Here is a 27,342-nt window from a genome sequence, read left to right as displayed (position 1 = left end):
CTAACAGATGGCCATTAGTCAGGGACCCGAAGCTGTAACTAGAGACAAGAGAATGTCTCAGAGACAGGGACAAGCTTTGCAAAAACGCTCACTGAGTTAAATTAATTTCAAGTTCCATGATCTGAAGAAGTCAGATAATAGAAATTTTCCATTTATTTAAAATGAATTAGATCACTTAATTACATAGAAAAGATGCTTCAATTTCAAGATGCACAATTAATGTTTATGAGGTAGATTAAGTATTCCGTGACCCCGACTAATCCTATCACATGGTGATTTTTCTGAAGGTGTTTTTTTTAAATATAAGCAGCCGTCTATTTTCACTGCTATTGTTGCATTCATGCTGAATGTTGAGGCTGGGTGTGCTTTTAATATTCGATTTTTCAATTACCTTTCCATGCATGAACGGTTCCAGTTATCTCGGACTAGGGTCTCGTTCTGCTGATTTGTAAATAACCCCCCCCCATCTCCTCCATCCCCTCCCACTCCATCATGGAATCAACTTCAAAGCTACTTTGCTTTCATGATCTTCAAGTGGGCTTGACTGCTTGAAGCCTTTCATGTGCTTAAACTTGTATCTTTATTTATTTTTCCATTTGCTCTCTATAATGAGGCTTGTCACAGCTTTGCGATCTTCAGCACTACAGGGAGGGTTGTACAAGGTTACCTGGGGCAGTGATGGGCTGCAATCAGAAATGGTGCCCAGCTGTGTGGATGTGCAGAGGGATATTTCCACGCCGCTGGTTTAAATGCCATTGATGCAAAATTTAATAAGTCGAGATAATAAAATTCCAAGCAATATCCGTGGAACAATCCCTTACATGTTACTGAGGTTAACAAACCTCAGTGTGATGGAACAGGGAATGTAGAACAGGGACAATTTTTCATTGGAGCGGAAACTATTTAGTTGAGCTGATCGTCTGGCTACCCACCCACCCAGTCAGGCTTAGCTGTGTGGGGTTGGAAGGTGGTAGTTTGCAGCAGCCCAAGCCAATGAAATGGAGCATCATAACTAATATCATCAAATAGGTGGCTAAACATCGCACGAAAATCTTCCAGTCAAAGAGTAGCTTCCCTTCTGATTGACCATGTTTCACTGTTGTTGTATCTACTCAACTCCTTGACCACCTCCAAAGATAAATGATGTTGCTTCCAACATGATGCCAAAATAATGCTGACTGATGATGAGAACAGGTTTGTTCATAAGTGTAAGAAAATAACTGCAGATGCTGGTACAAATCGAAGGTATTTATTCACAAAATGCTGGAGTAACTCAGCAGGTCAGGCAGCACCTCAGGAGAGAAGGAATGGGTGACGTTTCAGGTCGAGACCCTTCAGACTGAAGAAGGGTCTCGACCCGAAACGTCACCCATTCCTTCTCTCCTGAGATGCTGCCTGACCTGCTGAGTTACTCCAGCATTTTGTGAATAAATACCTTCGATTTGTTCACAAGGTCAGAAGTGATAGGAGCAGAATTGGGCCATTCAGCCCATCAAGTCTACTCCGCCATTCAATCATGACTGATCTACCTCTCCCTCCTAACCCCATTCTCCTGCCTTCTCCCCGTAAGGAACTGCAGATGCTGGTTTAAACCGAAGATAGACACAAAATGCTGGAGTAACTCAGCGGGACAGGCAGCATCTCTGCAGAGAAGGAATGGGTGACGTCTCGACCTGAAACGGTACCTATTCCTTCTCTCCAGAGATGCTGCCTGTCCTTAAAAATATCCATTGACGGCCTCCACAGCCATCCGTGGCAATGAACTCCACAGATTCACCAGCCTTGTATAAGGGTTGAAGATGATGCCCTATGATCAAAGGCGTGGCCTTTCAGATGAATCATTCTGATAAACCTCAGCGAGTCATTAGTCATCCACTGTTCATGTTATTGGAAGGCTATAAATAGGAACGTCTATGTGTGCGGAAGCTTAAATGTTTTAATATATATATTTCTACCTACTGTTGCACTGTTGGAATTTAAGAACATGGGCCTTTTATAGACAATAGACAATAGGTGCAGGAGGAGGCCATTCGGCCCTTCGAGCCAGCACCGCCATTCAATGTGATCATGGCTGATCATCCTCAATCAGTACCCCGTTCCTGCCTTCTCCCCATACCCCCTGACTCCGCTATCCTTAAGAGCTCTATCTAGCTCTCTCTTGAATGCATTCAGAGAATTGGCCTCCACTGCCTTCTGAGGCAGAGAATTCCACAGATTCACAACTCTCTGACTGAATTTTTTTTTCATCATCTCAGTTCTAAATGGCTTACCCCTTATTCTTAAACTGTGGCCCCTTGTTCTGGACTCCCCCAACATTGGGAACATGTTTCCTGCCTCTAACGTGTCCAACCCCTTAATAATCTTATACGTTTCGATAAAATCCCCTCTCATCCTTCTAAATTCCAGTGTATACAAGCCTAGTCGCTCCAGTCTTTCAACATATGACAGTCCCGCCATTCCGGGAATTAACCTGGTGAACCTACGCTGCACGCCTTTTAGAACCTGAAGAACTTATTCCAAGTCATAGATCAGAATAGTTGCCTTTTATATTTCAATATTCGCAGCTTGTTAATGGCTTTGGGTAATTAGCTGGTTTCATAAAAGGACTGACTCGTTGGTCGGGAACAGGAGGTGATAAATGAGGCTTTACCAGGAGGTCACTGATAAATGTAGTTCGGTGGCAGTACCTTCTGGGCCTCCTGGTGTTTACATATTGCTAAGCAATGTGGAGGAGGATGCTGCCATAATGGAACACTGGAAGACACCAAGCTGCCTGCCTCCAGGGGGTAGTAAAGGGGACATTTATAGAGCAGCAAGTGTTCTGGATGCTTAAAAGATGCACAAAGAAATGGCAAGTGTTTTTTTTTCCTGGAGATGGATAATGCTCTTTAGGAACAGCTGAGATAAAGATATGTGACACAGCAGATGGATCCACAATGGGGAAGATAATAGCATCTGGAAGTAGTTATTCATGGGTAATCTATAAACGCAACGGAAGTCAATTCTAAAAGTTTGCCCACACTCACGAGACTGGAGATACCATTGAAAGTGGCACGGCCAACCTTGTATTCCCAAAGAAACGTGTTCCATCTCGATCTCGAGGGCCGACTGTGTGGAGTTTGCACATTGTCCGGGTGTCATGGTTTCCTCCCACATCCCAAAGATGGGTCGGTAGGTTGACTGGCCTTTGTGTATTGTCCCCGGTGTGTGGGAGAGTGGTAGAGTCTGGGAGGAGTTGACAGGTATGTGGGGAGAATAAAACACAAGGGATGAGGTTAAATGGGTTGGCACAGTCTTGGTGGACCGAAGGGTCTTTCCATACTGTACCTCTCTCTGACTATGAAAAATTGAGAGAAGATAATTATTCTGAGTGTTAAAAATGGAGACCTCACTACGACTTAACTCAATATTCACTAACTTTAGTAGAGATAGGAATCTGCACTCGCCTACTATCCCCCGAAGTCTCCCCCTTCGTTTGCTCTTTGGAATGTAAAGTGGATAAATAACCAACTAAATCTGTAAGGTATGAACCATGATTAATCAAAAGCTTTCTGGGCGGCACTGTGGCGCAGTGGTAGAGTTGATGCCTTACAGCGCCACTGACTCGGGTTCGATCCTGACTACGAGTGCTGTTTCTATAGAGGTTTGTTAGTTGTTCCTGTGTCCTGCATGGGTTTTCTCTGGGTGCTCTGGTTTCCTCCCACCCTCCAAAGAAATACAGGTTTGCAGGTTAACTGGTTCGGTAAAAAATTGAAAATTGTCCATCGTGTGTGTAGAATAGTGATAGTGTGGGGAGGGGGTCACTGGAATGACATGGACTCGATGAGCTAAAGGACCTGTTTCCGCGCTGTATCTTTAAACTAAACAAAGCTCAAACCTAACTTCTAGGGAGATGGGTGTTCCTTCACTATGACTCACTCACTCGTAGTGTGAGAGGGACTCTGGGCATGTCAGGCTATTCAACTTTTGGCAGCTGCCTCACCTTTTCGCATTTCTGGGCTGGAGGGACTGCAGAATTTCTCAAACCATTGGGATGATGTGGATTAGGTCTGAATCAATGCCTCCTCAAGATGTTCAATAGAATAGCCAATGGGTTCAATGTATTTCACTCTTGGAGACAAGCTATTAGTCCTGATGGAATTTTTACATCCCATACATTTTTGTCATTGTTGGAATGTATGAAATAAAAACAGAAATGTCCTGTTGATTTGATATATATTTCTAGAGTAACACTCTGTTTCTGAATGCTTTTATCCCTCCTGTTTCAACATGCTTCATTCATCATCATTGAAATCCTTAGTATCTTGGCATCATGTTTAGCACAGACAGTGCGGGACTCAACTTTCCTGATCTTTCAAAATATATCTACTTCCTGTTTAAATGGGCTCAATTACCTGGTCTCCACAGTAGAGAATTTAAAGGCAGCCTAGATAGCTTGGCCTTGGACGCTGCTCCAAGGATCTCCTTCCACTGTTAACAATATTGTCACGTGTAGGACAGGGGACCAGATGGTTTTCCTCTGACAACCCAATCATTCCAGACTTGGTTAACAACTTGAATTCAAATACTCCATCTGCTGCGGCAGGATTTGCAGTCAGGTTTATGGGATGGAGATTCTCTGGCCATTTAACACAATTCTGTTCTTCCTGTACCTGACTAGTCCCACTTATATCGTCTCTGGAAACAAAGCCAACAGCTTGTTGATCCAGGGTAGACACACAATGCTGGATTAACTCAGTGTGTCATGGAGCATCTTGGGAGAGAAGGAATGGGTGACGTTTCGGGTCGAGACCCTTCTTCAGACCCGAAACGTCACCCATTCCTTCTCTCCCGAGATGCTGCATGCCCCATTGAGTTACTCCAGCATTGTGTGTCTACCTTCGATTTTAACCAGCATCTGCAGTTCTTTTCCCACATAGCTTGTTGATCCAATTGAGTGTGTGCGTGGGGTTTTGTCCTCCTAAGCTGGGTGCCAATCATGAGCTAGATGTGTGACAAAGATAAAATATGTCAGGACCATGAGCTTGTGCAGAACTACAAATGAATGGAAGACAAATTGAGTGACCTGTTAAAATCCTTGCCTGCTCCATTTTATGTTCTGCCAGGTACTCAGTTGGAATAAATGTTGGAATAGATGCTGCCAACATGATCCATCAATTCTTTTCGATAAAGGAAGCCCTTTTGTGCAGTTGTTACAGGTTGATACCCTTGGGAATTTGTGTAGGAAGGAAGTGCAGTTGCTGGCTTACATCGAAGATAGACACAAAATGCTGGAGTAACTCAGCGGGTAAGGCAGCATCTCTCGTGAAAAAGAATCTCGTGATTCAGGTTAAGACCCTTTTTCAGACTCTAAAGAAGGGTCTTGCCCTGAAACAGTGATGCTGCCTGACCCACTGAGTTACTCCATCCTTTTGTGTCTACCTTTGCGACTTCAGTGATTCTGGACCACAGAAAATATGAGCCACAGAGATGTCCCCCGGTCATGTTCATCGGACCAGAGGAACTGTCCTTATTGAGTGTAGATGCTCCGTGGGTCAAGCTAGAACCGAAACCTCCTTAAAATGGAAACATTGCGGAGATCATTAAAGTTGAACTGGTAGGTTAATCAGCTACAGGTCAATATAATTCTTAGTTAGTTTTGGGTGTACTGTGGCACGGTGGCGCAGCGGTAGAGTTGCTGCCTTATCGCTCCAAAGAGCCGGGTTCGATCCTGACTATGGGTGCTGTCTGTACAGAGTTTGTACGTTCTCCCTGTGACTGCGTGGATTTTTTCCTGGTGCTCCGGTTTCCTCCCATACTCCAAAGGCGTGCAGTTTTGTAGGTTGATTTGCTTCAGTAGAATTGTAAATTGTCCCTAGTGTGTAGGATACTGCTACTGTACGGGGTGACTGCTGGTCGGCGTGGACTTGGTGGGCCAAAGGGCCTGTTTCTGCACTGTATCTCCAAAGGTTAATTTTCTACAGGTCTGTACAATTCTTAGTTAATTTTAGATCTTAGCTGGACCTTAATTAGAATTAGTTAATTAGTATAAATCTGTAGTATAGATTCAAAACATGCCAGACCATGGAAGTAGCCGAACTAGAGAGTTTCAAGCTGTCGTCGTGAAATTCACAGTCTCTCTTTGCTCTCGTTTAGACAGGTGCTCAAGGGAGCAAAAGAGGAACTGGCTTCGTCTTGCAATGGGCTGGCATGGACTCAATGGGCCAAATAGCCTCCTTTCACGCTGTAACAATTCTACGATTCTTTTTCATGAGAATACGAGCTCTTCACGATGCTCCTAGTTTCTTTGAAGATAAAATTTCTTGCTATGGGGAGGAGGCAGTGGGCAAGGATTGATTTAACCATGATCAATATGTGCTTTGGGAAAGCAATTAACCTGAGAGTCCTCCGTGTCTCCATGGTGTTAAATCCAAGAGAATCTACAAGTCCTTGGAATTCTCATTAGCGTAATCTTGCAAGGATATCAGATACAATAAATGCATTGATGCACAACCTGTGTGGATAAAGGTTTCAGTTGTGGAAATAGCGCTCCAGTTGTTTAAGTATACTGCTCAGATTTGTTATATATATTTGGGGATGTCAATGGCAATAGCACCATTTGTTGCCCATTCCTAGTTGCAACGACAGTCAAGAGTAAACTCCATTGGCGGTTTTGCAGTCCTGTATTTTAGTTTATAACCATATAACCATATAACAACTACAGCACGGAAACAGGCCCGTTCGGCCCTACCAGTCCACGCCGACCACTCTCTCTGACCTAGTCTCATCTACCTGCTCTCAGACCATAACCCTCTAATCCCCTCTTATCCATATACCTATCCAATTTACTCTTAAATAATAAAATCGAGCCTGCCTCCACCACTTCCACCGGAAGCCCATTCCATACAGCCACCACCCTCTGAGTAAAGAAGTTACCCCTCATGTTACCCCTAAACTTTTGTCCCTCAATTCTGAAGCTATGTCCCCTTGTTGGAATCTTCCCCACTCTCAAAGGGAAAAGCCTACCCACGTCAGTTCAGAGACACAAAGTGGTAACAGGCCCTTTGGCCCATCTCGTCCACACCGACAAGCAATCCCCGCACATCAACACCATCCTACACCAGGGACAATTTTACATAAAGCCAATTAACCCACAAACCTGTACGTCTTTGGAGTATGGGAGGAAACCAAAGACCTCAGAGAAAACCCACGCGGTCATGGGGAGAACGTACAAACTCCGTACGGACAGCACCCGTAGTCAGGATCGAACCCGGGTCTCTTGCGATGTCAGGCAGCAACTCTACCGCTGCACCAACGTTTAATTAAAAAAAAATTCAAGAGGTTTCACATGTTGCTCAATGTTTATGATTATCAAAGACATTCAATCTCACTGAGAGCTGAGCATGTGGTGAGCTAGTGGTGGGGTGGGAGGGGGATGGAGGGAACATACTGGCAGATGCTTTCTCTATGACCAGTTGGCTATCCGCACTAAGACTAGACTCCCAGCGGAAGGCTGGGCCAAACTTAGAGCTACAACAATCAGCCATTTCAGAGCTGTGGGATATTCTTGCAGCTAGGATGTTCACCTCAGAACAGAGGAGGTTATTCTAACTTTCACCATCTCTCATTCACTCTTCACCCAGTGTTTGTTGAGCTACTGAAGTTCCTGCTTAGTGTTCTCATCCCTGCTTTACACATCTCCCTCTGTTCCTGCCTCTCGGATCCTCAGTAACTTCTACCATCCTCCACTTCAACAACCCTCCACTATCCCCTGCTCCTCTGTGTAGATTTAGAGATACAGCGTGGAAACAGGCCCTTCGGCCCACCGAGTCCGTGTCGCCCAGCGATCCCCGCACACTAACACTATCCTACACACACCAGGAACAATTTTTACATTTTACCCAGTCAATTAACCTACATACCTGTACGTCTTTGGAGTGTGGGAGGAAACCGAAGATCTCGGAGAAAACCCACGCAGGTCACGGGGAGAACGTACAAACTCCGTACAAACGGCGCCCGTAGTCAGGATCGAACCTGTGTCTCAGGCGCTGCATTCGCTGTAAGGCAGCAACTCTACCGCTGCGCCACCGTGCAGCCTATGTATAGGAACTGTGTAGGAAGGAACTGCAGATGCTGGTTTCCACTGAAGATAGACCCAAAATGCTGGAGAAATTCATGGGGTCAGGCAGCTTCTCCAGAGAAAAGGAATAGATGACGATTCGGGCCGAGACCCTTCGAGTCATAGAGTGATACAGTGTGGAAACAGGCCTTTCGGCCCAACTGCCCAGTTACACTGGTCCCACCTGCCAGCATTTCGTCCATATCCCTCCAAACTTGTCCTATCCATGTGCCTGTCTAACTGCTTCTTAAATGTTGGGATAGTCCCTGTCTTCACTACCTCCTCTGGCAACTTGTTCCTTATCCCCACCACCCTTTGTGTGAAACAGTTACCTCTCAGATTCCTATTAAATCTTTTCCCCTTCACCTGAAACCTATGTTGTTTGGTCCTCGATTCACTTACTCTTTGCAAGAGACTCTGTGCATCTACCCAATCTATTCCTCTCATGATTTTATACACCTCTATAAGATCACCCCTCATCCTCCTGTGCTCCAAGGAAGACAGTCCCAGCCTTTTCGGCATCTGCCTTGAGCTCAGACCCTCTAGTCCTGGCAACATCCTCGTAAATCTTCTCTGTATCCTTTCCAGCTTGACAACATCTTTCCTATATCACGGTGCCCAGAACTGAACACCATTGTTCAGACTCTCCTGAACTCCTCTGATCTCTTGCACTTCATTGATTTGACTTGCTCCACTGTTGGTAACCATGCCTTCAGCTTTTGAGGCCATAAATTCAGGATTTCTCTTCCTAATTTCCTCCCCCTTGATGTTCTGCTTGAAGGTTCTCCATAAAACCTAGATCGATGACCAAGCTCCACTGAGTAACCTCCTGCGGTTACTGAGTGTTCTCTCAGCATTGATTAAGTTTTATTATGTTGAAGGTACAAATAAATACTGGACTAACTCAGCAGGTCAGCCAGCATACCTGGAGAAAATCGATTGGTGACATTTCTGGTTGGGACCTTTCTTCAGTCATAGACCCTATCCATGTTCTCCAGGAATGCTGCCCATCCTGCTGAGTTGCTCCAGCACTTTGTATCTTTTTTTTGGTAAACCAGCATCTGCAGATCCTTTGTTCTACCAATATGAACATGTCCTTTTTGTTATGTTTATAATCCACACATCGTGATGAGGTTTTCAGACTATTGACATTCAACACAATGTGTGTGTGTAACCATGTAGACAATAGACAATAGGTGCAGGAATAGGCCATTCGGCCCTTTGAGCCAGCATCACCATTCAATATGATCATGGCTGATCATTCTCAATCACTACCCCGTTCCTGCCTTCTCCCCATACCCCCTGACTCCGCTATCCTTAAGAGCTCTATCTAGCTCGGCAGAATGAAACGCTGAAAGTGTCGCCGATACTTATATTTATACTAGTGTTGCAAAGTCTGGTATTGGCTTACACAGCTAATGGCCACTTTAGATGAGAAAGGTTGAAATAGTACACAATTAAAAATTGCATTTAAAGTTATTTCTGACCATTGTGATCATTGTGAGGATTCTCTTCTCTGTGACCACATGCTCAAAATGTTGGGGCCATATCTTTCTGAAGATTTTGTACCGCAAAAGGATGTAATGTCCTAGAAAGGATAAAACTCTAAATTAGACCATGCGTCGCATTGAAACATGACATTTTACTTGCACATAAATGTCTAGGGATATCTGTATTCCTTCTCACCAGAGATTCTGCCTGTCCCGCTGAGTTACTCTGGCATTTTGTGTCTATCTTCAGTTTAAATAATCAGCTGCAGTTCTTTCCTATTCATTTTGATATGCTGCTTCCAAATTTTAATATAATGGGCATATCGCTCCAAGCCTGTCCTATCCTTGTACCTGTCCAAGTCTCTTTGAATTCTGTGATGGGAATGAACAGGCAAAGCTTCAGGTCAGGAAAACATAAAACATTGGCATTTTGTATACAACGAGCTCCAGCAGATGACAATGTGACAAAATTCAATGTTGATTGAAGCATGAAAATCCCAGAAAGCTGATGGAGGCTAATAAGATATCACTCTTTAGAAATGTTCTCTAAAGAAATCAAAGATAGACACAAAATGCTGGAGTAACTCAGCGGGACAGGCAGCATCTCTGGAGTGAAGGAATGGGTGACGTTTCGGGTTGAGACCCTACTTCAGACTGATGTCAGGGGAAGGTATATAGGTAAGGAAATGTATCGATATGGATGTGAAAACAGGATAATGGGAATGGAAATCAAAGAGAATGTAGAATTGATCATTGTTAGTTGGGAGGTTAACAATAAAACAGAGATAAAATGTAGTCGGAGACAGTAAGACAGGTTGAAGAACTGGGAAGGGGAAGAGGATGGAGAGAGAGGGAAAGCAAGGAGTTACTTGAAATTAGAGAAGTTAATATTCATACCGCTGCCCAAGTGAAATATGAGGTGCTGTTCCTCCAATTTGTGCTGGACCTCACTCAGACAGTGGAGGAGGCCCAGGACAGAAAGGTCAGTGTGAGAATGGCAGGGGGAGTTAAAGTGTTTAGCAGGTAGGTTAAGGCAGACTGAGCGGAGGTGTTCAGTGAAATGATCGCCGAGCCTGTGCATGGTCTCACCCATATACAGGATTCCACCCTTGAAGAGATCAGATGCCTTTGGGAAACTTTCATTGGCATGCCGAAGCCTCACTTAAAATATGAAATCTCTGAGATGAAGTGCTAAAGGTGAACAATTAACACTTAAGTCATCAGGATGCTCCCTAGAACGAGTGATTTGTGATCTCTGGGAAACAGGAGGGAAAACAACAGATTGAGTTGACTCTGCAATTCAGGCTAAATGACAGAATCACTTTTACAGTTAAAAGCAAAGTAATATCGAAGCAGTCTCCACGTTAGGTTCCTTGACGTTATTTAGATCTAAGGGGTGTAATCTGCTGTTTTCCTATTCAATAGTAAAACATCTTTTGTTTCTTTCTTCATAATTTTAAATGATGTTTGACACTGTTATTGCATTGTATGGGAGGCGCATTCCCAATCTCGTTGTGCCCCTGTACAATGATAATAAAGATATATTGTATTGTATTGTATTGTATTGTTTGCCTTTTGAAGCACATTGGGCCCAGATTGTAGATTCTAACCAGTTGTCAAAGGCCGTGAAATTTGTGTTGGTAGCCTGAGGGTACAGCCCCCGCACGATCAGATCAGGTTCAGAGACTTGTTAAGTGGCCGTTTGATCCTTCCCAAAATAAAACAAACGTTCTCGTGACGCTCCGGCAATCTGGAATATTGGTTACCTGTCACTGCGGGTATCTTGCAGATGGACCATCTACCACAAACAATTTGTTCACATCTGTTGAGCTGCATCGTCTGCTATTTGTCAGAATTCTTAAGTAAAGCACTTATTTTTTCCACAAAACAATGTCCAACTGAGTTAGAGGAACGGCATGTCAACCTTTCATGCCTGACACGCACGATGCTGAGGGAGTTCACATGGACCCAAGCTATCTCTGTGGAATATCGGGAGCAGACGTACATGATTACAATCAAGCCATCCACAGTGTACAGATCCATGGGTAGGGCAGAAGATGTCCTGGTTGGGTTGCTCCTGGGCCTGGCCAAGCTGGCCATCCGCGACTCACGGCGCCAGGCGGAAGAGGGCTCTGCCCGAGCCAGCTGCCTGCCCCTTTTCCCGGGGTTACGTCTGTGCTCAGGTGGTGTTGGAGAGGGACTATGCGCTGTCCACGGGCACCCTGGGGGATTTCCGGGACCGCTGGGCACCGCGGGGGACTGGATGCATCCTGGATAGGGATTGTAATATAGTTATATAATAGTTTCATTTGGTATATTTGTTTGTATTATATTCTGGTGGCGAGTTCTGTTTTGTTTTATTGCATTGCAAATATTCTTTTAAAATAATTGAATACATTTTTTGATATATTAAAAAAAACCCAGTGTACAGATACATGATAAAGGGAATAATGTCCAGCGCAAAATAAAGTCCGATCGGACTTTAATCGGAGTATAGTCCGATTAAAGAGAGTCCGAGGGTCTCCAATGAGGTAGATAGTATCTCAGGACCACTCTCTGGTTGTTAATAGGATGGTTCATTTGCCTGATAACAGCTGGGAACCTGAATCTGGAGGGGCACTTTTTCCCACTTCACAAATGTAACTACGTGATTGATGGTCATTGTCAACTCTCTGGGCCAAAGGGCAATATCTCTTGATCACACTGATGAGTTGGAAGAATTGAAATTTTGTAATATCGGTTACAATAGAAATATGTAGTGTTGCTTTGCAAAGAATGCAATGCCCCGTGAAGGAACCCGCAGCAATGACATTTATTGTTATCTTTCTCAATGCAACACAGACCAGCTTGTGCGAACATTTCTTGAAATGAAGAAAATGTTCAACACCAATTTATTTCCAATGCAGCCTGCAGCTTTTTAATAATGGAGCCATTGGATAATGTTGTGGTTGCCGTGGAGATGTTCTTGTTGAAAGGTGCACTATATAGTGAACTTTAAGCAGTGTAGTTACACCACACGTCATTGAAGCTGGTATCTGTGGGCCTTATGTGCTTATGCACACATTGTGGAAGGTCGGGAAGTATTGTATTGGTAGGAAGGAACTACAGATGCCAGGGGTTTACACCGAAGATAGACGCAATGAGCTGGAGTAACTCAACGGGTTAGGCAACATCTCTGGAGAAAAGGAATAGATGACATTTCGGGTCGAGACCCTTCTTCAGACTGAAGAAACGTCACCCATTCGTACTCTCCATTGATGCTGCCTGTCTGTAGATTAGTGTAATGGTGTCACTCATGATATGTGTCATGCTTTTGTCACCGATTGTTATACATGACGTGCTCAGTTTATGTGTCTGTATCGTTGTTGATTCTTTAAGAGGGGGGATGTAGATTAGTGTAATGGTGTCACTCATGTTATGTGTCATGCTTTTGTAGTTACGCCCCTTTGGCTTTTGAGTGACTGCTGCTTGGGTGATTCGGGTTAGTGTAAGTGCAACGTGCAGGCGTAAGGTCATGCTTGCTATGTAGTTAATAAAGTCTAAGGTTTATTATCTAGGTGTACGGCTTCTGTTATTATACAGCCAACACCAACACTGTCCCGCTGAGTGACTCCAGCATTTTGTGTCTTTCTTCTGAATCGCATCATCATACCACAACTAGAGAACAATCCTGAACTACTATCAGTCTGAGGAATGGTCTCGACCCGAAACGTCGCCCATTCCTTCTCTCCTGAGATGCTGCCTGACCTGCTGAGTTACTCCAGCATTTTGTGAATAAATACCTTCGATTTGTACCAGCATCTGCAGTTATTTTCTTATACTATCTACCTTATTGGTAACCCTCGGACTATCATTGATTGAACTTTACTGGCTTTACCTTGCACTAAACGTTGTTCCCTCATCATGTATCTATACACTGTAAATGGGCCGATTGTAATCATGATTTGTCTTTATGCAGACTGGTTAGCACGCAACAAAACCTTTTCACTCTACTTGGTACACGTGAGAATAAACTAAACTGAACTAATCCCCCAGTATAAATCCTTAATTTTGGAGCAGGCACATCAGCTCCTGTACATAAGATTCTATTATCGTTCAATGATATCAAAGAATTTTGGTCCCACTGTGCAATCCTATCTCAAGCTAATTCCTTCAGCCCAGAAATCAATCCAGGGTACTCCTTTACACTATCTTCATGGCAGGCAGGTCCTTACATAGTCCATGTGGGAAGGAACTGCAGATGCTGGTTTAAACTGAAGATAGACACAAAAAGCTGGAGTAACTCAATGGGACAGGCAGCATCTTTGGAGAAAATAAATAGGTGATGTTTCAGGTCAAGACCCTTGTTCAGACTGAGGATGACTGAGTCAGTCCTCCATCAGATATTTGAACAATTATAACGATTCGTCCCACATCCTTTGTCCTCAGTCTCTCTTGTAGCAAGATAGTGTGCAGGAAAGAACTGTAGATACTGGTTTAAATGGAAGGCAGACACAAAATGCTGGAGTAACTCAGCGGGACAGGCAGCACCTCTGGAGAGAAGGAATGGGTGACGTTTCGGGTCGAGACCCTTCTTCAGACCCGTGAAATATTTCTTCAGAAAGAGTGTGGGTTTCCTATTAATCTAGAATTATAGAAGACTCATTGACTTCTATGGGCGGTGGGTATAAGGAACGAGCTGCCAGAGAAAATGGTAGAAGTGGATATAATTATAATGTTTGAAAGACATTTGGACATGTGCATGGATAGGAAAGGCTCAGAGTGATATGGGCCAAACGCAAGTGAATGGAAGCAGCTCAGAAAGACACCTTAGACAACTTTGACCAAAGAGCCTGTTCCAACGCTGTATAAATCTCAGATTACTCTGTAAACAACACACCACCACTATGTTGGGGAGGTCAACCTTTTTGCACATACAAAGTCTCTGAGGAAATACATTTGACAGCATTTGTATGTCCTTGGCTGATTTGATTTTTTCAAATCTGAACACATTTAGTTGTTTGAAAACCATTCTTCTGTTCTGTAACCTGTGCATACAACTGTCAACCAATTTATCAGTATCCCTTCTGCCATATCATTGAAAGGGTTTTTTTATGAAGAAAAATTCAAACTATTCAGCCTGGCCATTGAGATTGGGAATATTTCAATCTTCTGTAAGATTTGATATGGGCAGAAAAAGCACAATCATAAGAAACACCTCTCACTTCAATCTCTCATCCTCAACATCTTGAGGGCATGTTTACTTTGTAAGTTAAAGCCGTTCATATGCCTCTAATTTAATATTTTAAGAGGACAATTTCATCCAGTTATTTCTATGATGTTTATTGTGATGAAATTCCCTGCTGAACCATACCTCCTCAAATTGCTTATGATTTGTCAAGAGAGAAGTGGCATTGAAAAAGCATTTAAGGTCTATCTTCACTTCAGCCAGAAAACATTTGATGGATAAACTGAAAGTGCCTTTGCGTGTGGTGCCATAGGGCATCAGTTATGAACCTTTGAAAGCTTTTCTCAAATTTACCTGTTGTGCTCGGTATTTTGACAGTATTGTGAAGCCTGTGTAACCATGGGGCATGAATGATATACCTTTTGAAAGCTTGCCTCAGAATGACAACCCATCGAACAATGCCATTGTTGTAAAACTGGCATCCCAAGACCATAACTGGAAACATATATTTTGATGCTACTTTTGGGAATCATTTTCAGAATGTCATCAGCAATCTCTAGCGCCATGGGAGAGGTGTAAAAGGAAGAAGCGAGACTTGGTGCCCCTTAAGGTTAAGATAGACAGCAGGGCAGCACGGTGGCGCTGTGGTAGAACTATTGCCTTACAGCGCCAGAGACCCGGGTTAGATCCTAACTACAGGTGCTTGCCTGTATGGAGTTTGTACGTTCTCCCCGTGACCTGCATGGGTTTTCTCCGAGATCTTTGGTTCCCTCCCACACTCCAAAGACGTGCAGGTTTGTCGGTTAATTGACTTGACATAAATGTAAATTGTCCCTAATGTGTGTAGGATGGTGTTAATATGCGGGGATCGCTGGTCGGTGCAGACTCAGAGGGCCAAAGGGCCTGTTTCCGCGCTGTATCTCTAAACTAAACTAATGGAGTTGAGATTGTAGGTAACTAAACTCCCTATTATGTCTTATAGTCACATACCAGCCAATATCTTAATCAGTATAAGAAAATAACTGCAGATGCTGGTACAAATCGAAGATATTTATTCACAAAATGCTGGAGTAACTCAGCAGGTCAGGCAGCATCTCAGGAGAGAAGGAATGGGTGACGTTTCGGGTCGAGATCCTTCTTCACCCCCTATACTAGTTTTATTTTATCCCACTTTGCATTCTACGCACTAGGGAGATTTTACAGAAGCCAATTAAACTCCAAACCTACATGTCTTTGGAATGTGGGAGAAAACTGGTGCACCTGGAGAAAACCCACATAGTCATACGTACAAACTCTGCACAGACAGCACCCAAGATCAGGATCGAACCGATCCCGGAGTTCTGGTGCTATGAGGCAACAGGTCTACTGCCGTGCCACTGTGCTGCCCCTCAATGCTGGTATTTCTCTATTGGACTGCAGCCGTTTGTCAGGAAACCTTGCCAGAGAGCAGGAAAGAAGTTGCAGAGATCGGGGGAGATGAAGTCCAGAGTGGATCGGTGAATGATTTTATAATCAAGGTTTGGTTTGGAATGGGTAGGAAGTGGATAGGCCAGTGGAGTTTGGCAAGGACACATGTGACGATGAATGATTGCTACTTTATTATCACATGTGACATTTCCCATTTAAATTCTTTGTTTTGCATACCATGCAAAAAGTATGCAAAGAATCGCCACATGTAGGGCGCCGTGGGCGAGGACAGGATGCAAAGTTTGGGATGTATCTCACTTTGATGAGGCTGCACGCGAGGGAATCATGAGCCATCAACGGGGAACATTGGTGGAGGGTGAGATCAGGGCACTTCCATTATCATGCACAAACCACTTGGTAAATCCGATGTCGAACCCACATCACGAGGACTTTATGCATCACTGCCTTAGAAACATAGAAACATAGAAAATAGGTGCAGGAGTAGGCCATTCGGCCCTTCGAGCCTGCACCGCCATTCAATATGATCATGGCTGATCATCCAGCTCAGTAACCTGTACCTGCCTTCTCTCCATACCCCCTGATCCCTTTAGCCACAAGGGCCACATCTAACTCCCTCTTAAATATAGCCAATGAACTGGCCTCAACTACCTTCTATGGCAGAGAATTCCACAGACTCACCACTCTCTGTGTGAAGAAATGTTTTCTCATCTCAGTCCTAAAAGACTTTCCCCTTATACTTAAGCTGTGACTCCTGGTTCTGGACTTCCCCAACATCGGGAACAATCTTCCCGCATCTAGCCTCTCCAACCCCTTAAGAATTTTATATGTTTCAATAAGATCCCCCCTCAGTCTTCTAAATTCCAGCGAGTACAAGCCTAGTCTATCCAGTCTTTCTTCATATGAAAGTCCTGCCATCCCAGGGATCAATCTGGTGAACCTTCTCTGTACTCCCTCTAAGGCTAGAATGTCTTTCCTCAGATTACGTGGTTTCTTCCTCCCAAACCACATTTTAATCTGAATATTAAAAAGCAGAACGATTATATAATGCTACTCCGTACAAGCATGGAATGTGGCTGCACCAGTGTGTCTATCTATCTTTGTTCATGTTCAGTTCACGTGCAAAAAAACGCAGCTGATGGTGTTTCGCTGATTTCATCACGATTGCGAAGGTGTGGAACCAAGTTTGAAATCATTTGTTCCTTTGCCAGAATTTGTCACTGCAGTTGGCGCTGTCTTTACACTAATTCTGTGTCTGAAACACCTACTGATTGGCATTTGTTTGATTTGGGGATTAGTTGGAGTCTGATGCAGCAATCTTCCAGTCCTTCTCTAGAGACCAACGGCAATGAAATATTAAACCCAGGTAGCTGGCTGACAGTGCGGTTCTCTGCACAGTCACATCTCATCCTACAGCTGGTGTGAGCTTCAATTTCTGCAAAGCCTCCAATAGAGGAATGATTAATGAATGGTTGGATAGAAAGAAAAATGTAATTTCTTCAGTTTTAACCAGTATAACATAGTATAAAGTAGTTAGAGACCATTGATTTCTCCAACTTCATTAACCCTTGCATTCTCACCCTCCCCCACCCGAGCCATCTTGCTAATTTCACCATTTGTATTCCTTCGTTATCACCTCGTCCTCAGCCAACAATGGACCATTGTGGGCTCCACCTTTCTTGAGTCATCGATGCAGGCTCTGCTTTGTTCTGTACATTCCTACACCTCTAGTATTTACCCCCCCGCCTGACTCTCAGTCTGATGACGGGTCTCGACCCGAAACGTCACCTATTCCTTTCTTCCAGAGACTCTGCCTGACCCGCTGAGTTACTCCAGCTTTTTGTGTCTGTCCCCCTCGACATTGCTCTGTTCATGGGTGGCAGGGTGGCGCAGATAGCAGAGCCACTGCCTCGTGGTGCCCGCAACCCGACTTCAATCCTGGCCTCGGGTGCTGTCTGTGTGGAGTTTGCATGTGCTGCCCGTTGCCGCACGGGCTTCTTCCAGATTTCCTCCCACTTCTCAAAGACGCGCGGGTTGAGAGATTAAATAGCTGCCGTAAATTTGCCCCGAGTGCTTAGCTGAGTAGTAGAAAAGAGGGGGAGTTGATGAGAATTTGGGGAATTTTGTAATTTAAAGGGTTTAGGTAGGATAAGTGGGTGGTTGTTAGCTGGTGTGGACTTGGTGAGCCAAAGGACCTGATTCCATGCTGTGTCTCTCTTTGCCTCTGATTCAGTGGAACTAAATTTTAGGGTGTCACCGTGATGCAGCTGGTAGTGCTGCTGGCTCACAGCACCAGTGACCCGGGTTCAATGCTGACTTCAGCATTTTAAGTCCAGGCTCAAAACCTATTTCTACTCCCTAGCGTTTGAGGCCCTCTGAGGGGGCGCTGTGAACTGGTTATGTATGTGCTGTTATGTTTGTGTGCCATTGTATGTTCGTTTCTTAGTACCTGAACTGATGTACAGCACTTTGGTCAACGTGGGTTGTTTTTAAATGTGCTATACAAATAAAATTGACTTGACTTAACTTGACTTCGGGTGCTGTCCGTGTGGAGTTTGCACGTTCTTCCTGTGACCACCACAGAGGTTCCTTTGGTGTCCTCTCACATCACAAAGACGTGCAAGTTTGTGGGGTTATTTTCCTCTGTAAATTGCCCCTAACGTGCTGGGAGTGGATGAGAACATGGGATAGCATGGAACTAGTGGGAATGGTTGGCATATTTCTATGCTGATTGGCTTTCTGATATGATCTGGATCACTCAATCCTCAGAACCCTGCACTCTTGGGATTAGATCTAAGGGATCCAGAGAGAAAACTTTGCAAGACAAGGACAGCACAGTGGCACAGCGGTAGAGTTGCTGCCTTACAGCGCTGGAGATCCGGATTCACTCCTGGCCTGCCCATGCTGTCTGTACGGAGTTTGTACCTTCTCTCTATGACTGCGTGGGTTTTTTAGATTTTTTTTTTAGATTTAGAGATACAGCGCGGAAACAGGCCCTTCGGCCCACCGAGTCCGCACCGCCCAGCGATCCCCGCACATTAACACTATCCTACACACACTAGGGACAATTTTTACATTTTACCCAGCCAATTAACCTACATACCTGTACGTCTTTGGAGTGTGGGAGGAAACCGAAGATCTCGGAGAAAACCCACGCAGGTCACGGGGAAAACGTACAAACTCTACAGATGGCGCCCGTAGTCAGGTTCGAACCTGAGTCTCCGGCGCTGCATTTGCTGTAAGGCAGCAACTCTACCGCTGCGCCACCGTGCCACCCTTCAAAATTCAAGGACATGACAGATAATTTTCTCCGGGTGTTCTGGTTTCCTCCCACATTCTAAAGACGTGCAGATTTGTAGGCTTCTGTATATTGTCCCTCGTGTGTAGGATAGAACTAATGTACTGGTGATCGCTGGTCGGCGTGGGCTCAGTGGGCTGAAGGGCCTGTTTCCACGCTGTATCTCTGAACTAAACAAAACACATATCTGATATCAGAATCCGTCAAACGTTGAACCACCTGAACTGTGGCATCCAGCATGCTGCAAACTATTCTTTACAAGACTAGATTAATTCTTAGAAATTCTCTGAGACGGTAACTTAAAATTCAAGGACATGACAGATAATCTTTAGGATCGCACAGGAATGAGGAATAGGGGGATCAAGAAATGTGACTTCAAGTATAAGATACTAAGGATTTCAATGATAGACCTAATTTATGGGTGATTGCTGGTTGGCACGGACTTGGTGGGTCAAAGGACCTGTTTCCATACTATATCTCTAAACAAATGTTGACATTTAATGGGTGAAACCATTCCCAAGACTGAATTCAGAGGAAGGTGCCAGTTGTCCTTTGATTTTCATGGGATTCTTCGCTCCCTGCTGTTGTGGAATTCTGAGGGAGGTTGGACAGTGTTGCTAGCCAATGGAACAGGTGTGGCTACACAGCCAGATGTCCTACTCTGCATCATCCAATCTTCTCTAGAGGGAGGCTTAAAGGTGCCGAAAAAAACTGAGTGAAGTCGACTACAAAAATGAATACAAGCATTTTGTGTGAGGGGCAGTTAAAATAAATTATCCTGCAAGACAAGGTCAATTACTGTCAATGGACACAAATTGCTGGAGTAACTCAGCGAGACAGGCAGCATTTCAGGATAGAAGGAATGGGTGATGTTTCGGGTCGAGACCCTTCTTCAGACTGAGAGTCAGGGGAGAGGGAGACACAGAGATAAGGAAGGGTAGGGTGTTAAAATGAGGCATCAAAGGGGACAAAGTACAAGGAAAATGTAGAATAGATCATTGTTAGCTGGGGGAAGATGACAACGAGGCATACAAAGATAAAATTTAATCAGGTGGACAGTCAGACTGGTCAGAGAACTCGGATAAATGACTGTTATCTGTGTTAGAATGAAGTTCATTGAGCTATCTTAAGGAATAGCAAATATATAGTATAAGAAAATAACTGCAGATGCTGGTACAAATCGAAGGTATTTATTCACAAAATGCTGGTGTAACTCAGCAGGTCAGGCAGCATCTCAGGAGAGAAGGAATGGGTGACGTTTCGGGTCGAGACCCTTCTTCAGACTGAAGAAGATCTGAAGAAGTCTGAAGAAGGGTCTCGACCCGAAACGTCACCCATTCCTTCTCTCTCGAGATGCTGCCTGACCTGCTGAGTTACTCCAGCATTTTGTGAATAAATACCTAGGGAGAGATTTAAAGGTCTGAGGGGAATGTGTTTTTTTTACACACATAAGATGGCCATATATGGTTCAAGCTGCCGAGGAAGTGGTAGATGCAGTACAATAGCATTGTTCATAAGGTCAGAAGTGATAGGAGCAGAATTAGGCCATTTGGCCCATCAAGTCTACTCCTCCATTCAATCGAGGCTGATCTATCTCTCCCTCCTAACCCCATTCTCCTGCCTTCTCCCCACAACCCCTGACATGTTGGGGACTACATTGAATACCTCTGTAACTTTGTTAGCCCCCTATACTTGGCGACTCTTTGCACACCTTGTGTACGGGATGCAAAAACATAGAATTTCACTGTGACATCTCACATGTGATAATAAAGAATCAATCAATCAATCAATCAATCAGGCCACACCGTCCACCACTAATACGACCATCTTATGTGTGTAAAATTTTAATTAAATTGTCCGTGGCACAGATTAAAGTTGGGCGAAGTTGAGAACTCTTTTCCAGTTCTTCCATTGAGAAAACCCATCCTGTTACCGAACACAACACAGGAATAGTTAAATAGGAATAACTTATCAAACCTATAACACCTGAGACAGACATTAAATAATTCATAAGTGATTCATCTGTTACCTATCCTGGTTCCAAAGATCTGCATAATTTATTTGGTGGTTTATCAACAATAGAATTTCCTGTCTTTGCTGTATTTTTGACCAAGTTGTGCTCCTAACTTCCTGTGGTAATCTTATAATGAAGTGGGTCAAAACAAACCCATTCTGTTTGCCCTGACTTTTAATGTGTTGGTGTCAGCATCTAGTAATCTGAGTTGTAAAATGGGAAACTGGCAGCCCACATTGATCCGTGCACTGAAACCTCACCCTTGAGATTTGTGCGAAAGGCTTGTTTGCTGTCTGATCCGAGAATGAAATCTGACCCCATGGTGGTTATTAGGCACAGGCCCACAGTGCTGACAGCTGAGAAAAAGTGGCACGTATTAGTGGTGGACGGTGTGGCCTGATTGATAGATTGATTGATTGATTGATTCTTTATTATCACATGTGACATGCCACAGTGAAATTCTATGTTTTTGCATCCCGTACACAAGGTGTGCAAAGAGTCGCCAAGTATAGGGGGCTAACAAAGTTACAGAGGTATTCAATGTAGTCCCCAACATGTCAGGGGTTGTGGGGAGAAGGCAGGAGAATGGGGTTAGGAGGGAGAGATAGATCAGCCTCGATTGAATGGCGGAGTAGACTTGATGGGCCAAATGGCCTAATTCTGCTCCTATCACTTCTGACCTTATGAACAATGCGATTGTACTGCATCTACCACTTCCTCGGCAGCTTGAACCATATATGGCCATCTTATGTGTGTAAAAAAAAACACATTCCCCTCAGACCTTTAAATCTCTCCCTAGGTATTTATTCACAAAATGCTGGAGTAACTCAGCAGGTCAGGCAGCATCTCGAGAGAGAGAAGGAATGGGTGACGTTTCGGGTCGAGACCCTTCTTCAGACTTCTTCAGATTCCGGATTCACTCCCGGCCTGCCCATGCTGTCTGTACGGAGTTTGTACCTTCTCTCTGTGACTGCGTGGGTTTTCTCCGGGTGTTCTGGTTTCCTCCCACATTCCAAAGATGTGCAGATTTGTAGGTAAATTGGCTTCTGGATATTGTCCCTCGAGTGTAGGATAGAACTAATGTACTATCATCTCCAACTGCCGCCGTGATATATATATATATTTTTTTTCCATCAGTCTGAAGAAGGGTCTCGACCCGAAACGTCACCAATTCCTTCTCTCCCGAGATGCTGCCTGACCTGCTGAGTTACTCCAGCATTTTGTGAATAAATACCTTCGATTTGTACCAGCATCTGCAGTTGTTTTCTTTTAAATCTCTCCCTTCTCATCTTAAACCATCACACCTAGTTTTAGACTCCCCTACCTTTAGAAGTGAACGTACGTTATTTTTTATCAAAATTGGTGAAATATTATTTTACTATTTGTTCATTTTTATCATTCTTGTATCATTAATGAGGTTAGGAGGGAGAGATAGAACAGCCATGATTGAATGGCGGAGTAGACTTGATGGGCCGAATGGTCTAATTCTGCTCCTATCACTTATGACCTTACGAGCTATTTGTTCTCTTGCCCCCCCCCCTCCCCACTAGAGTCTCTCTTTGTGTTCCTGTGTTCACGCCGGGTTTCTGTGTTGTATGTTGTAATATGTGACCTATTTAGCAGATTGGGATGAGTGTGTGGAGTGCTATGGGTGTCCTAATCCAAAATGTTTGCAGCAAGTGTTTTGAAGATACTGTATCAAAGTCTGAATATCACAGCTGCCTTCTGTACTTTGCTTTAGAAATCTGCCCCCAGTTCCACAGAAGCTACAAGAATACTTCACACGAGATTTAATTTGCACGCGAGACAGTGGAATAACATCTACCCCTCTGCTCTTTATATCACTTCTTGATCTTTTCTGTGCATCAGTGTTTCAGTTGAACTAAATTGACCGATTCTATAGATAGACACAGAATGCTGGAGTAACTCAGCGGGTCAGACAGCATCTCTGGGGAAAAGGAATAGGTGACGTTTTTGGGTCAAGACCCTTCTTCAGACCCTCCTTCAGACAGTCCATTCTGAAGAAGGGTCTTGACCCTTCTTGAAAGCACCCATTCCTTCTCTCCAGGGATGCTGTCTGTCATGCCGAGTTACACCAGCATTTTGTTTCTATCTTCGCTTTAAACCAGCATCTGTAGTTCCTTCCTGCACATTTTGACTGATTCTTTACCTCACTGGGCTTGTTCTGTTGGAGAAGGTACAAAACGAGATAAACAGGTGCCAGAGAGATGTGCTGAGAGACCCGGATGATGGAGATTGGATGGGAATGTAAACACCAGCTCAGATTAGTTGTGTCAACAATTTGTTTCCACGTTGCATATTTTATGTAATTCTCTGATTGCGATTGCAAATGACTTTCGAGAGTGACCTGGATTTATCTTTCAGCCAGTTGCTTTTCTTTTTGTGAAATTCTCTGTTTCATTGCTGCTAATAAGGATTTTTCTCAGCGATGCAGAATATTATCAACATAATTTAAAAAAAATTGGGCCCTTGCTCTGTGGAAATCATTCACATCGTTACATTTCTCTCACTTTGCCATGGGAAACCTTTCCTTTGAAATGCTCGTGCAGGACTTACCTTTGTTCAAATTGTATTTACAATGTCGCTTTTTCTTATGTAGGAAAATAACTGCAGATGCTGGTACAAATCGAAGGTATCACAAAATGCTGGAGTAACTCAGCAGGTCAGGCAGCATCTAGGAGAGAGGAAATGGGTGACGTTTCAGGTCGAGACCCTTCTTCAGACTGAATTTTCTTCCTTTCTTCTTTCTCCTAGATGCTGCTTGACCTGCTGAGTTACTCCAGCATTTTGTGATACCTTCGCTTTTTCTTATTGTTTCCTGTTTCTGACTTTACACTCTCTCCAAACTGCCTCCTGATCAAATGTCTACACATTGTAAACATTACATTCAGTCTACTTTTATTTAATGGATGAAGATTAGATTTGATGCAATCAAATTACACTGTCTCGCAGTGTATTTGTTTCCACTGCATTTGATTGTTTTATTAGTTCACAGGCTCGGAATGGCAGTGGAAAGGACAATGTTTATTGTTCATTCACATATAAAGCCCTAAATGGACATTCCCCCCCCACATCAAAAATCTTCTAACCCACCTCTCTAACTCCATGTCCCTCAGGTCGGCCGACTTGGGGCTACTCACTATCCCGCGGTCTAGGCTTAAAGCTCAGGGGTGTCCGCGCTTTTGCGGTTGCAGCTCCTAGACTGTGGAACAGCATCCCTCTCCCCATCAGAACTGCCCCCTCCATCGACTCCTTTAAGTCCAGGCTCAAAACCTATTTCTACTCCCTAGCGTTTGAGGCTCATTGAGGAGGCGCTGTGAACTGTTTTGTATGTGCTGTTATGTTTGTGTGCTACTGTATGTTTCATTTTTTTCCTTAGTACCTAATAAGATGTACAGCACTTTGGTCAACGTGGGTTGTTTTTAAATGTGCTATACAAATAAAATTGACTTGGCCTGACTTACCGAATGAGCCACTTGCTGGACCATTGTAAAGGACAGTTAGGAGCCAGTTTTAAGCCTGGAGTCACATATATAGGCCCAGATCAGGTCGTGGTAGAAGATCCTTCTTTATAAGAAACTGGATGCTCTTTTTATGGCCATCAAGTTTGATTGATGGAAAAATACAGCATGGAAACTGGTCCTTCCTTCAACCCATTGAATCCACAATGTCGTTAGTTCCATGCAATCCCACTTTCGCATCCATTCCTTAAACAAGGTGGGCAATTTACAGAGGCCAATTATCTCCAAATCTGCACATCTTTGGGATGTGAGAGGAAACTGGATCATCCAGAGGAAACCCACACCATCACAGAGAGAAGATGGGATGAGGTTCGGATTGAACCTGGGTCTCTGGTGCTGTGAGGCAGCAGCTCTACACAGGTGCCACTGTGCCACCCTTGTTTCATAGTTTAGTTTAGTTTAGAGCTGCAGCATGGAAACAAGCTTCATCCCTCGGAGTCCACACCCGCCAACAATCTCCCCGTACACCAATTCTATCCTACACTCCAGGGGCAATTTACAGAAGCCAATTAATCGACAAACCTGCATGTCTGTGGAAAGTGGGAGGAAACCGGAGCATCCGGAGAAATCAGACGTGGTCATTTGTTCTAACTCTCTATATCACCGTCTATAACTCTTGTTTCCCTTTCCACTGACTCTCAGTCTGAAGAAGGGTCTCAACCCGAAACATCACCTATTCCTTTTCTCCAGAGATGCTGCCTGTCCCGCTGAGTTACTCCAGCTCTATGTGTCTATCTTTGGTTTAAACCAGCATCTGGAGCATCTTGCTATTGAGGGCGTGCAGCGTAGGCTTACTAGCTTAATTCCCGGAATGGCGGGACTGTCATATGTTGAAAGACCGGAGCGACTAGGTTTGTATACACTGGAATTTAGAAGGATGAGAGGGGATCTTATCGAAACGTATAAGATTATTAAGGGGTTGAACACGTTAGAGGCAGGAAACATGTTCCCAATGTTGGGGGAGTCTAGAACCAGGGGCCACAGTTTAAGAATAAGGGGTAGGCCATTTAGAACAGAGATGAAGAAAAACTTTTTCAGTCAGAGAGTTGTGAATCTGTGGAATTCTCTGCCTCAGAGGGCAGTGGAGGCCAATTCTCTGAATACATTCAAGAGAGCTAGATAGAGCTCTTAAGGATAGTGGAGTCATGGGGGTATGGGGAGAAAGCAGGAACGGGGTACTGATTGAGAATGACCAGCCATGATCACATTGAATGGCGGTGCTGGCTCAAAGGGTCGAATGGCCTACTCCTGCACCTATTGTCTATTGTCTTCCTGCACTATCAAATGGAACAATTCTCTATTTGGTTCTCCTCTTGCCTCCGACACCCCTTGCCATGTAGAGTGTACGTTAATAATTCACTGGACAAGAATTTCAAAACATCAGCTTCCCAGGCATCAACACTCTGTTAAAACAAACATAGATTATTGTGGATGCTGCAAATCTGAACTACAGGCAGGAAATGCTGGGAACACTCAGTTGCCCTGGCAACGTGTCGAGACAAAAACAGATCTAACGTTATAACACCATTCACCGTTCATCCAGAGTGGAAGAAGTTGGAGATTTAAGAGTTAATGAGCAGGTGCAGAAACAGGAAGGGGAGTGTGTAGTTCCCAGTCAAAGAATATTGTTGTTATTGGCAAGGGCAGCATTTATTGCCCGTTCCTAAATGCTGTTGAGAAGATGGTTCTTCTTGAAGTCCTTGTAATGGAGGCATTCCCCATGTGATGTTGGAGAGGGAGTTCAATGATTTAGACCCAATAACAATGAAGGTGGACACAAAATGCTGGAGTAACTCAGCGGGTCAGGCAGCTTCTCTGGGAGAAAAGGAATACGAGATGTTTCAGGTTGAGACCCTTCTTCAGACTTTGAACAATGAAGTAAGAGGGCTTGGCAATATATTTCTGGGTGGTGTACGGTTATGGTGGGGAAATGGAGGCGCTGATGTTCCCTCACCCCCTTGACCGTCCACCTTGGATTTGTAGTGAGAACCCTTTCGCAGGGTGGAAAATGTCGAACACTAGAGGGCGTTGCTTTAAGGTGAGAGGGGCAGAGTTTAAAGGAGATGTGCGGTACACATCGTTGTATTTGGTGCAGAAGGGGAAATGTAAGCTCCCTGGGGAAACCACATGTTGTCAGGGAGAAAATGCAAACTCCACACAGACAGCAGCTGAGGTTAGGATTAAACGAGAAGTTATTAGATCTGCGAGGCCAGGGCTCTACTGATTATTCCGCTGAGGTGCCCCTCTACAGATCGCCCTGAGCTTCTCTTGCTCAGGCAGCTTCACGTCTCTCTCAACACTGGCAACT

The 27,342-nt window shown here is 44.2% G+C and overlaps 1 protein-coding gene across 3 annotated transcripts in view; it reads left to right on the top strand.

The window, feature by feature from the left end:
- Positions 1-27,342, top strand: part of LOC144609998 (calcium-activated potassium channel subunit alpha-1) — a 594,620-nt gene that overhangs the window by 30,724 nt on the left and 536,554 nt on the right. The gene's annotated exons all lie outside the window — the stretch shown is intronic.

Source organism: Rhinoraja longicauda, chromosome 35 (assembly GCF_053455715.1).
Source record: "Rhinoraja longicauda isolate Sanriku21f chromosome 35, sRhiLon1.1, whole genome shotgun sequence".
In the NCBI taxonomy this organism is placed as follows: domain Eukaryota; kingdom Metazoa; phylum Chordata; class Chondrichthyes; order Rajiformes; family Arhynchobatidae; genus Rhinoraja; species Rhinoraja longicauda.
The sequence above is the reverse complement of the archived record's forward strand: the minus strand, read 5'-3'. Positions and strand labels throughout refer to the sequence as shown.